Source organism: Phaseolus vulgaris, chromosome 9 (genome assembly GCF_051622355.1).
Source record: "Phaseolus vulgaris cultivar YP4 chromosome 9, ASM5162235v1, whole genome shotgun sequence".
NCBI lineage: Eukaryota > Viridiplantae > Streptophyta > Magnoliopsida > Fabales > Fabaceae > Phaseolus > Phaseolus vulgaris.
This window is the reverse complement of record NC_143506.1, coordinates 32,808,976-32,818,685: the sequence shown is the minus strand read 5'-3', so window position 1 is coordinate 32,818,685 and position 9,710 is coordinate 32,808,976.

Genomic DNA, 9,710 nt, shown 5'->3' with positions numbered 1-9,710 from the left:
TGAGACTAATAATATCCTTTCTTATGTTTTGAAATCTGTGAATATACAGGGTCGATGTTTTTGTGTGTTTTTATTTAAATATCTATTTAATTTAAATTTAAACTATATATTTATATATATACACATATTTAGTTCATTAAAATTGGATCATATAAAAAACTTTAGTTATATTTGACATGTAGAAAATATTATCTAAAAAGTGATATTAATAATTATTTTAATATAATTAGTAGAATTCAGTTTAATTTATTAATAATTTATAACCCTAGAAACGACACATGTCGAACTTTTTGGTACTTTAGAATATTGTTATGATCATCTATATAAAATAAAGTAAAAAAAAGTTAATTCACTGAGATGTGTTTATATCTATGGATATACTCTTTATGCGGATAGAAAGAGGAATAATGAAACTGGAAAAACGAAACACAAATGATGAAAAACAAAAAACAAGTTGTTGACAAACAGTTTACACTCTTTAGATAGACTTGTAAAAATATAATAATAATAATAATCAATTATACTTTTTAGTATAGTAATTATATATATATATATATAATAAAATAAGTATGATATAATCGATTATATTAAAAAGCATAATTGATTATGATTTTAATGTTTTATTATTTTTACATTTATATCATTAAACGAATTATAAATATTATAATAATTTTCTTAATAATTATATTATTAATATTTCATTAATATATATCTTAATATTATAATAAAATAAATAACTAAATAATAAATAAAATAAAATAAATTGATATATTAACTATTTTAATATATAATTTTATTTATTTATTGATATTAGATGATAATTTTTATGTTAATTTAAAATTTCTTTTAAATATATATCAAAAATTTATTTATTATATCAATCACATCTACTAGAAAATGTTCACCAATTTCTACTCTCTATTCCTCTATCCAAAAATTTAACTTTCTAGTCTCTTTATATTCGTTTCTTTTATTTTTCATTCTCTCTTTAATCCAAACAAATTCTCAATGTTTGGACCCTTCTTGCCTTTCCTTTATTTCTTAGTTATAATATATGCTACAAATAAGATGAAACATAGATCACATTTCATTTGTAAAATATTATATTTAATTTTAAAAATACAAAAGAAAATTTAAGTGATCAACCTCAAACCAAATTTAAGAGAGATCAACCTTCTTGAGAAAGTCTTGACTCGAGGAATTAGAAATTTTTTGAAGAAGCAATTATATAAGTAGAAGGGATCGAGAAACAATTATAATACCATGGTTTTAGATGGTAGCTAATTAGATATTAATTTATAAATTTAGTTTATAAGTTTTATTAATAATAGAAATTACTTTAGATATCAATAATTTTTTTAGTCTCTAAAATAACATATAATTTAGTCAATATAGTGACTAATTGTGATTTCTAAAATTAGTTTCTATTTCATAATTTTCTTATAGTATTTAATTAATTTGGTGATGATAGTGGTTAGTCAGATTTTTTGACCAACTAGTGTTGATGTTAGTAAGTTCGATAATGACAACTTGAGTGGAACCAATATCACTTTTCTTTGTTATACTCATTTTAGGAGCATGGACATCGAGTAAAAAATATCCTAAGGCTAATTGGCAAGATATCCAAATCATATGGTTAAATAATAATCCTGGATCAATATATAATGATAGTCGATATTCGGCTTATACTTCTGGTTGAAATCTTAAGAATGACTATTTAAACATAGGTATCTCGAGTATAACCTTATAAGTTTCAAAACAACAAATGGACCATAATAAATTTAAGATGACTTATATGTTATCTCAATGAATGACCTTTGTGTTTGATCCTCTAGTAAAAATAATAATAATAGACCGTTTAAAAGTGTTAACAAATCAAAAGGCTAGATTGGAAGAGACCTTGACTTTGCCTTGAGATAAAATAAGGATAATTTAGGGATGAATAACCAAATTCATCAAAAAGACAACCCTTTATGAGAAATAATGCTCAAATATATTTGAACAATAACTTAGGTAATAATCACTTAAACTTTAAACAAGATTTTTTTTATCAGCAATAAAAAAGAAATGTGAATCACTTCAGGGATGGTTCAACCCTTATACAGAAAGAAAAACTTTGACCTCCCAATAAAAGACATGTACCCTATAAAAAAAACTCCAACAAACAACAGAACGAACCCCTACTGAACCTCATACCCTCCCACAAAAAACCAACAAGACTACAAGATCAGACCATGCTCATGCAAGCCAAAGGGTCAAAACATCATTCAGAATAAGAGAAGGTAGTAGATTTCAACTTGGAAGTTAGCCAAGACCATACATTTAGCTTAGCCATAGCAAACATTTCCACAATATCAACCACACCCCCCTTTGACAATAACTTTGTTCATATGCGTCCAAATCTCACTAAGAGTTACACATCCTAAGCTGATGAAAGTTTAAAATTGGATCGTTATGAGACACAAACGACACTCCAAGTCAAGCAAAGCACTAACTCAAAAAATTCCAAACTATTTTTCATTCAAAAAACAAGTGACGACAAGACTCCTCCTCCAACCCACAAAAACAACACAATAGACTATCAACCATGATCCCCCGCTTTTCTAAATTGACCCTAGTGACAATCTTATTTTCCAACACCCTCCAAGCAGAGACAAGAGCCGACGGGGTGGCTTTACACCTCCAAAAATTATTATACATTGATATATTCTCCTCTTCAGCACACCTCCTTAAACACTTATAAGCCGAATTAACTGTATACTCTAGGAGCTCCCCATCCTTCAAAACCCACCTATCTTCCTCTTCCAAAGAAGGACAACGCTCTTGAGAAACCTGGTCAAGACAGTTCTCCAAAGCCTTTTCCCAAACAAAGAGCCTCATTCTCCAAGCTACCTTCCATTCTCAAACTCCATTACTCCAATCCCCAAGCTTTGACACCTTAACGTCTTTGATAGAGCTCAGGGAGAAGAGTCTCGGGTAAACACTTTTTAGGGCCCCACACCCTGCCCAATTATCCTCCCAAAATGAAATTCCCTCACCATTGTCAATCTTCCAGGTTCAGGGTCTTCAAGCGTCTTCAAACAAGATAAACAACATGTTTGAACAGTTCTTAAATCAATAAGGAATATTAGAAAATATAATCCATCCCCCATTTTTCTTTCTCCATTCTGAAAGGTAGTCTTAAGAGTTGAACTACCTCGATGATATAAAATGTTGAAGTTTCTATGTTTACTAGAAATGGGTGAATCTATGTTAGAACATGTAATGAAATATCATATTTAGTATGGAGATATAACAATCAATGAATACTTGAATTCTTTGACTAAAAATACTTTCATATGGTTTACAACATTGGCCCTTAATTCTTTTCTTACTTGAAATTAGTTAGAAATAAATTTTGATAAGAAATTTTTTATAGTAGAGATTAAGGTAAGTCTTATCAATTTAATGTATAACAAAAAATATCATAATTAAACTATATTTTATTATTTAAATTGATTTAGACAAATGAGACAAACTTTTATACATAAAACTTGAACATGATTTGATTAGAAAGGTTGCTTGTGGATTACAGTTCTTAGTAAGAAAGAAGTTAGTAAACCAATCTCTAAGAGATATAACTCAATTAATGGATAAGGTTAGAAAAATTGAAGAAATCACTTATGAAAAATAAATAATTAAAAGTTTCAAGAAACATTCAAGAAAGGGAAAAGGTTTCTTTATAGATATTGAACCAGAGGTTAAATGTGAAAATTGAGAAAGAGATGTATTATACAATTAATAAATATCAAATTTACTTGTCATCATGATTTAGGCACTTAACTTGCACAAATAAGATTACTTTTTGCAAAATAAAATTAATACCAACTTAGAATTTTAGAATGTTTATAATTAGAAAAGTTACTTGAATTTCTTAATCTATGTTTACATGATTTTTATGTAGCGGAAGAAACAAGAAGCAGTTGAGTAGATTTGAATCAGTGAACAAAGTTTTCACTAAGCACAAAAAGTTAGTGCTGAGCGAAATTAAGGTGGAGGGTACCCTAAAATTTCACTTCAAATCATTGAGCGGAGAAATAAATCCAAGAAGCATGACAAAAAGTAATAAAAAATAAATAAAAGGGAGAGAATCCTAGAAAGAATAACATGAGGAAAACTCCAAGCTTTAGAATATGAAATACAAGTACGTATGTAGTTTCTTGATCTTTAGATGAACTTGAGAGAAGTTAGAACCTCATGTTTTTAACTTTGGAGAGCTTAGACTGAATTCTTTAATTATTGAAGTTGGAAGTGTCTTTTGGAGCTTCTAAACAACCAGATGTCAATTTCAAGTGCGCATGGGATAGTTTGACTTTTCACATGTCTCATCAACCTTTCTAGAGTCTTATGTCCATTGAAATTATATAGGTGTCTAACATGTGACTTCTCCGAGAGTCATCATTGCTTTTCAAAGATTCATTATTACCTTTTCCTGGATTCAAGAAACTACCCATGTCCAGTCCTAAATTTCAAGGGATTATCATATACTAATCATGTTTAGGAGAGTTAACTTTTGATTAGCAAAGTTAACTCAATTTTGTAGTCTCATTCTTCTTGGAAGAATTCTCCTTGTATATAAGGGAGTCTTGTCCATTGGTAAACTCATTTGTAAACTCATTTTTTACTTTAGACAACGCTAACATGTCAACGGGTAGAAAAGTGTTGCCTAAAGTGAGTATTTTTTTTTATCGGTATCCTAAACCTCGTCACGAACGTAACTCGTCATTGAGTGAGTAAACCCTAAACCTTGTGTCGTCACGAACGAAGACTCTTGCATATACACAAGCCTAAGTCGAAGCCAAAACCAAGATCACTCTGAAACCCTAAGTCGTTCGCTACAAACTAGATGTGGCATTGTGCGAGTAAAGTAAGTTGTTCGTTCTTCAAATTCATTCACCACAATGACGTTGTCAGAAGAAAAATGATGTGAAGAGACAGGTTTAAGTTTTCTTCCTTACATTTTCACATGTGGTAGGATTTTTAGTGTCAAAATAGGATTAAAAGTCAATTTTAGGGTTTAGGAATGAACTTCATTGGATTCGACATTTATTCTTTTGGATTTTTTTTCAAATGTTTCGTTCAATAATAAAATTAGAATTACCTATGGATAAAATCCTTCAAAATTATTTCCATGACACGTGTCAACATTTTGTACACAGTTAGGTAATTAGTTTAGTCTTATGTACCGAAAATTTCACACGTATTATTATATATTTACATATGGAGTTAAATTGGTAGATAAAGTCTTGTTTGTAATGTTAAATTTACCTACTACTCTACATTGATACGTAATAATCAGTAGGTAAATCAACATTTTCTTATAATATATCGAAAAAATATATATAGTTAGACTAAACTAAATATAATTAAATCTGGAATCAATATTAATAATGATCACACAATTCACAAACATCAAGATCAATATCGATGTGTAAATACTAAAAGCATTCACAAGTGCTTTCACAGCTTCTAACATAGCATTCTTGAAATCTTTGAAAAAGAAGAGTGATGAATAAACTCTTGAAAAGATTCTTAATGTACTCTTGAAACAACTTGAAAATTTCTCACATAAATAACTTAATCGTATATTTAAAATGTATTCCAGAAGTCTTTAAAGTGTTAATGAGATGTTGAATTTATAGAGTTTTGAAAACTTAGTTTAAAACTGATTTTATTACAAATTATTGATTATGTTAATTAAGTTGGTAGTTCATTATTTGAAGAATTATTTTTAGTGAAATATCACCATTGTTTTAATCTATTACAATATCATTTAATCGGTTAAATTGTTATTCATTTTTTTTTAAACTTTCGAGAATATATTAGTTAACTATTATCTTTATTAATCAATTAATTTATACAACAATAATATTTTTTTATGTGATGGTAGATGATTGTTGTTACTTGAGGTATCAGTCTAATTGAGATGTCAAGTTGTATAATGATACTTAATAAAAAAGTTTTTATATAAAAATAAAAAATCAATTAATGCATACAAACACATATTTAGTTATGCAACATTTAACAAAAAAAGATTTTATTATTGGTTTTGTTAATCGATTAATAAAGAAGCTCGTGTTTAATTATGAAACATTTTAATCAATTATGAAAATCTATTAATAAGTTATTATGTTCTTGCTGAATCTAGGAATACATCAAGAGGGAATTAGTTGATTATCTAGATGTTTAATCGATTAAAATAAAATAAAAACCTTTTTTTAAATCATTTTAAAGCTTTTAAAAAAAATAGGATATGTATTAATTGTGTGCACTTGTGAATTACCTTAGATAAGAGTTACATACACACAATGAATGTTTTAACAAACAATACATCTTCAACACCATCTTTGTTAAAACTAACTTGACTTGCTAGTAAGTTTGACTTGATTTTATACTTCAAGTTCAACAATATATTACTATATTGTTAATATATTGTTATTTATGTTAACTGCTTTGAAATGTATTTAAATATTTAGTAATTTTATTTTTCATTATTTAAATTTGTTGTTTTAATATAAAAAATTATTCTTAATTTCTACTAATTAGTGTCACTCATTAAATTTTTTATTTTTTTATTTAAGTTATTTTAATTTAATTATTATTTAAAAACCCAAAAAAATAAAATAAAAAAGGCCCAAGTATTTTTTTTATTTATTCTTTATTTTCTTACTTTTAAAAGAATATGAAAAATCAGGTCAGAACTGACTTCCTGAAAAATCAAATTTAGATCTGGTTTTAGAAAATGATAGATACCAAGAAATATCATAGTTTGACTCCCTAAGAATGGAATTGCAGTGATGAATAGTAATAAGTCTACTTTCATAGATAAAAACAGAATTGGATTTATTTTTATTAATTAAAAAATCATTAAAGCGTACCTTATTTTAAAAAGCGTTTAAACAAAAGAAGAAAAGACATCACTGCATAATTTTTCTTCGCCTAGTGACAAATTAAAGGAGAACAAGAATTAACTTTAAGAAGTTTCCATATATGGAAATAACTTTTCTAACACTCAAATTTTAAGGGCACTTGATAAATATTACAAACATCAATATACAAATATCAATAACTTTATCATATTAATGCTTGAATATTAGAATAAAAATATTTTACAAATAAATATATTTTAATTTAATGATTAAATATATTTTTCATTTCGATATTATAAGATTGATTTTTGTTTTTAGTCTAAATTTTTAGAACTTCTGAATATTTATAGTAAAAAAATATTAAAATAAAATAATTTTCATTATAAAGTGTATTATAATATTATAACATTTATTATAATAACATTTACAATGATGAGTCACAATAAAATATTTTAAAATTTTAATTCACAATAAAAAAATTTGTTTATCATATAAAAAATTTAATAATGAAATAACTTTCTTACAAATATCTAATAAATCTAAAGTTTAAACTGAAAACCCAAACCAATTTTACATATATAAGTAAAAAAATAAAATGCATTCTTACTACAAATTCAAATAAATCTAAAATTTTGACTAGAATTTTATAAGCATAAGTATAGGAATTAACGTATCACTGGTAATTTTCATTTACATGTAAATATGCAATGATCATTTACACAATCATTTAGGGGTATAATAGATGTAATTAATGGGTTTTAAACTTATGATCTCTTACCAGAATACCATTATAACGCGTACCATTTACACTTTCTATAGAATAAAAAAGAAGAAATGGGTGAAAAAAAGCTTAGTGTCCCTTTCATATATATCCTTACTTATGAGTTCTTTTTATCACTTGAGTCACTTGTTTTTGTTTTTCTTTTATCTTGAAATAAAAAAAGTTAGCGGTTTTTTATCTCATGTCAGCAATCATTAAGAGCATGCAAATTCTCCTTTATGAAACATGAGTTGAACTCAGAAATTATTGTCTCCTACATGCAGTCGTGTCGAACAACAATTGTTTTCTGAAAAAGTGATAAATATTATTATGATGATGTTTTCTTATAAATTATGCATATGCTTGTACCCAGTGATAAGAAAGTATTTATATCCAATAAAATATTCGTATCTAATTCCAAAAATTGATTATGTTTCTCTTGGTCGGGTCTAATTAACCTCATCTCGATTCACTCATTGCCTTTCTCATACACCTTCTGTGTATTTGCAGGATAAAATTCCACTTGTCTCATCCAATAGGTATCATAACAGCAAGAAAAAATACTCATAAATTTTGCACAGTTCTTGGCTTTTTACTCTATGGATTAGGGTTTGTCCCCTTATAGTTTTGATCAAGTTCAAGCCATGTTCCCCATATGTTAGTATCTCAAAGAACAAGTTGAGGAAGAGGTCAAAGAGATTAACATTTGTCTTGATTATAGCCAATGTTTACCAAAATTATTTTGATTAGCTAGGGCATAGGAGATAAGGTTTGATGTTGACTCCCTCACTCTCCATTAAATGAAAGCATAAAGTTTATGATATCCAAAACGAGGAATCATTTTAGTGAAATTTTGAGCATATTTTGACAATTGTACGTGTGATAATTTTTAGGAAAGCAAAATTAAAAGAAAAAGATATATAATAGATATCTCTAAAAATTAAAATTACTTCATACAAAAATTTAATATTAGAATTTTCTCATGTTATTTTTTTTATTTTTTATTTTTAATTTGTGTATATTCTACAATAAAATCATTGAATAGAGACTAATTTTAGATATAAAAAATAATTAATTACTATCTTAATTAAATTAGATACAATTTTAGAGATTAAAAAATTATTGGTATCTAAAATAGTTTTTATTATTAATAATTTTTAAACTAATATCTAATTAGTTAATATAATTTTAACTACCAACTTTAGAATTTAATTAATTTGTAACTAATTAAATATTAGTTTAAAAAATATTTATTAATAATAAAAATTATGTTAAATACCAAATTTTTTAGTTTATAAAATAGTATCGAATTTAGATAATATAGTGACTAATTATTTTTTATCCCTAAAATTAATCTTTATTTAATAATTTTCTTATAATAATAGACTAATTTATATATATATTTTTGGGAAAAAGTTATTTATTTTTTTCATATCTTTTTCTTCTAAAAAGGGTGATAAAAGAGTTTGTTTGGGCAAAATTTTTCATAAGTCTTTTTTATGAGAGAAGAATAAAGAGATAAAATTAAATTAACTTTTATGAGTTAAAATTGGTGCATGTTCAAGTTAAAAAAAATGTATAAATTTTAAAAACTGATATGAGAAAAAAATTATAAATTAATTATATCTAAGTTAAATACAAAGAAATAGTAATTTAATTTTTTTCTGTATTTATGTAAATGCTTGTTAAAACCATTCCTATAGTGTGTGATAAGTTTTTGTCTTGTGTGGGAAGATCCATAATGTGCATGTGTTAGGTAGACGGCAAGTTTGAAAACGGGGCAACATGTTTTTCTCATCTATCAAAAGGTGAGTTTACTTTTGAAATTTTACCAAGAAAATGTTGTTATATTCATAAGGGATAATTTAAATTAAAATATTGTTAGAATATTCATACCACACCCTACAAATTGTTCTACCTAAATAGTATGGTGGCATGTCCTTATTCAACTAAAACTATTTAATAATATAATAGCTAATAAAAATTATACTGATATAATTTAATTACTCTCACTTATATATAATAATAATAAGGGAGGACGT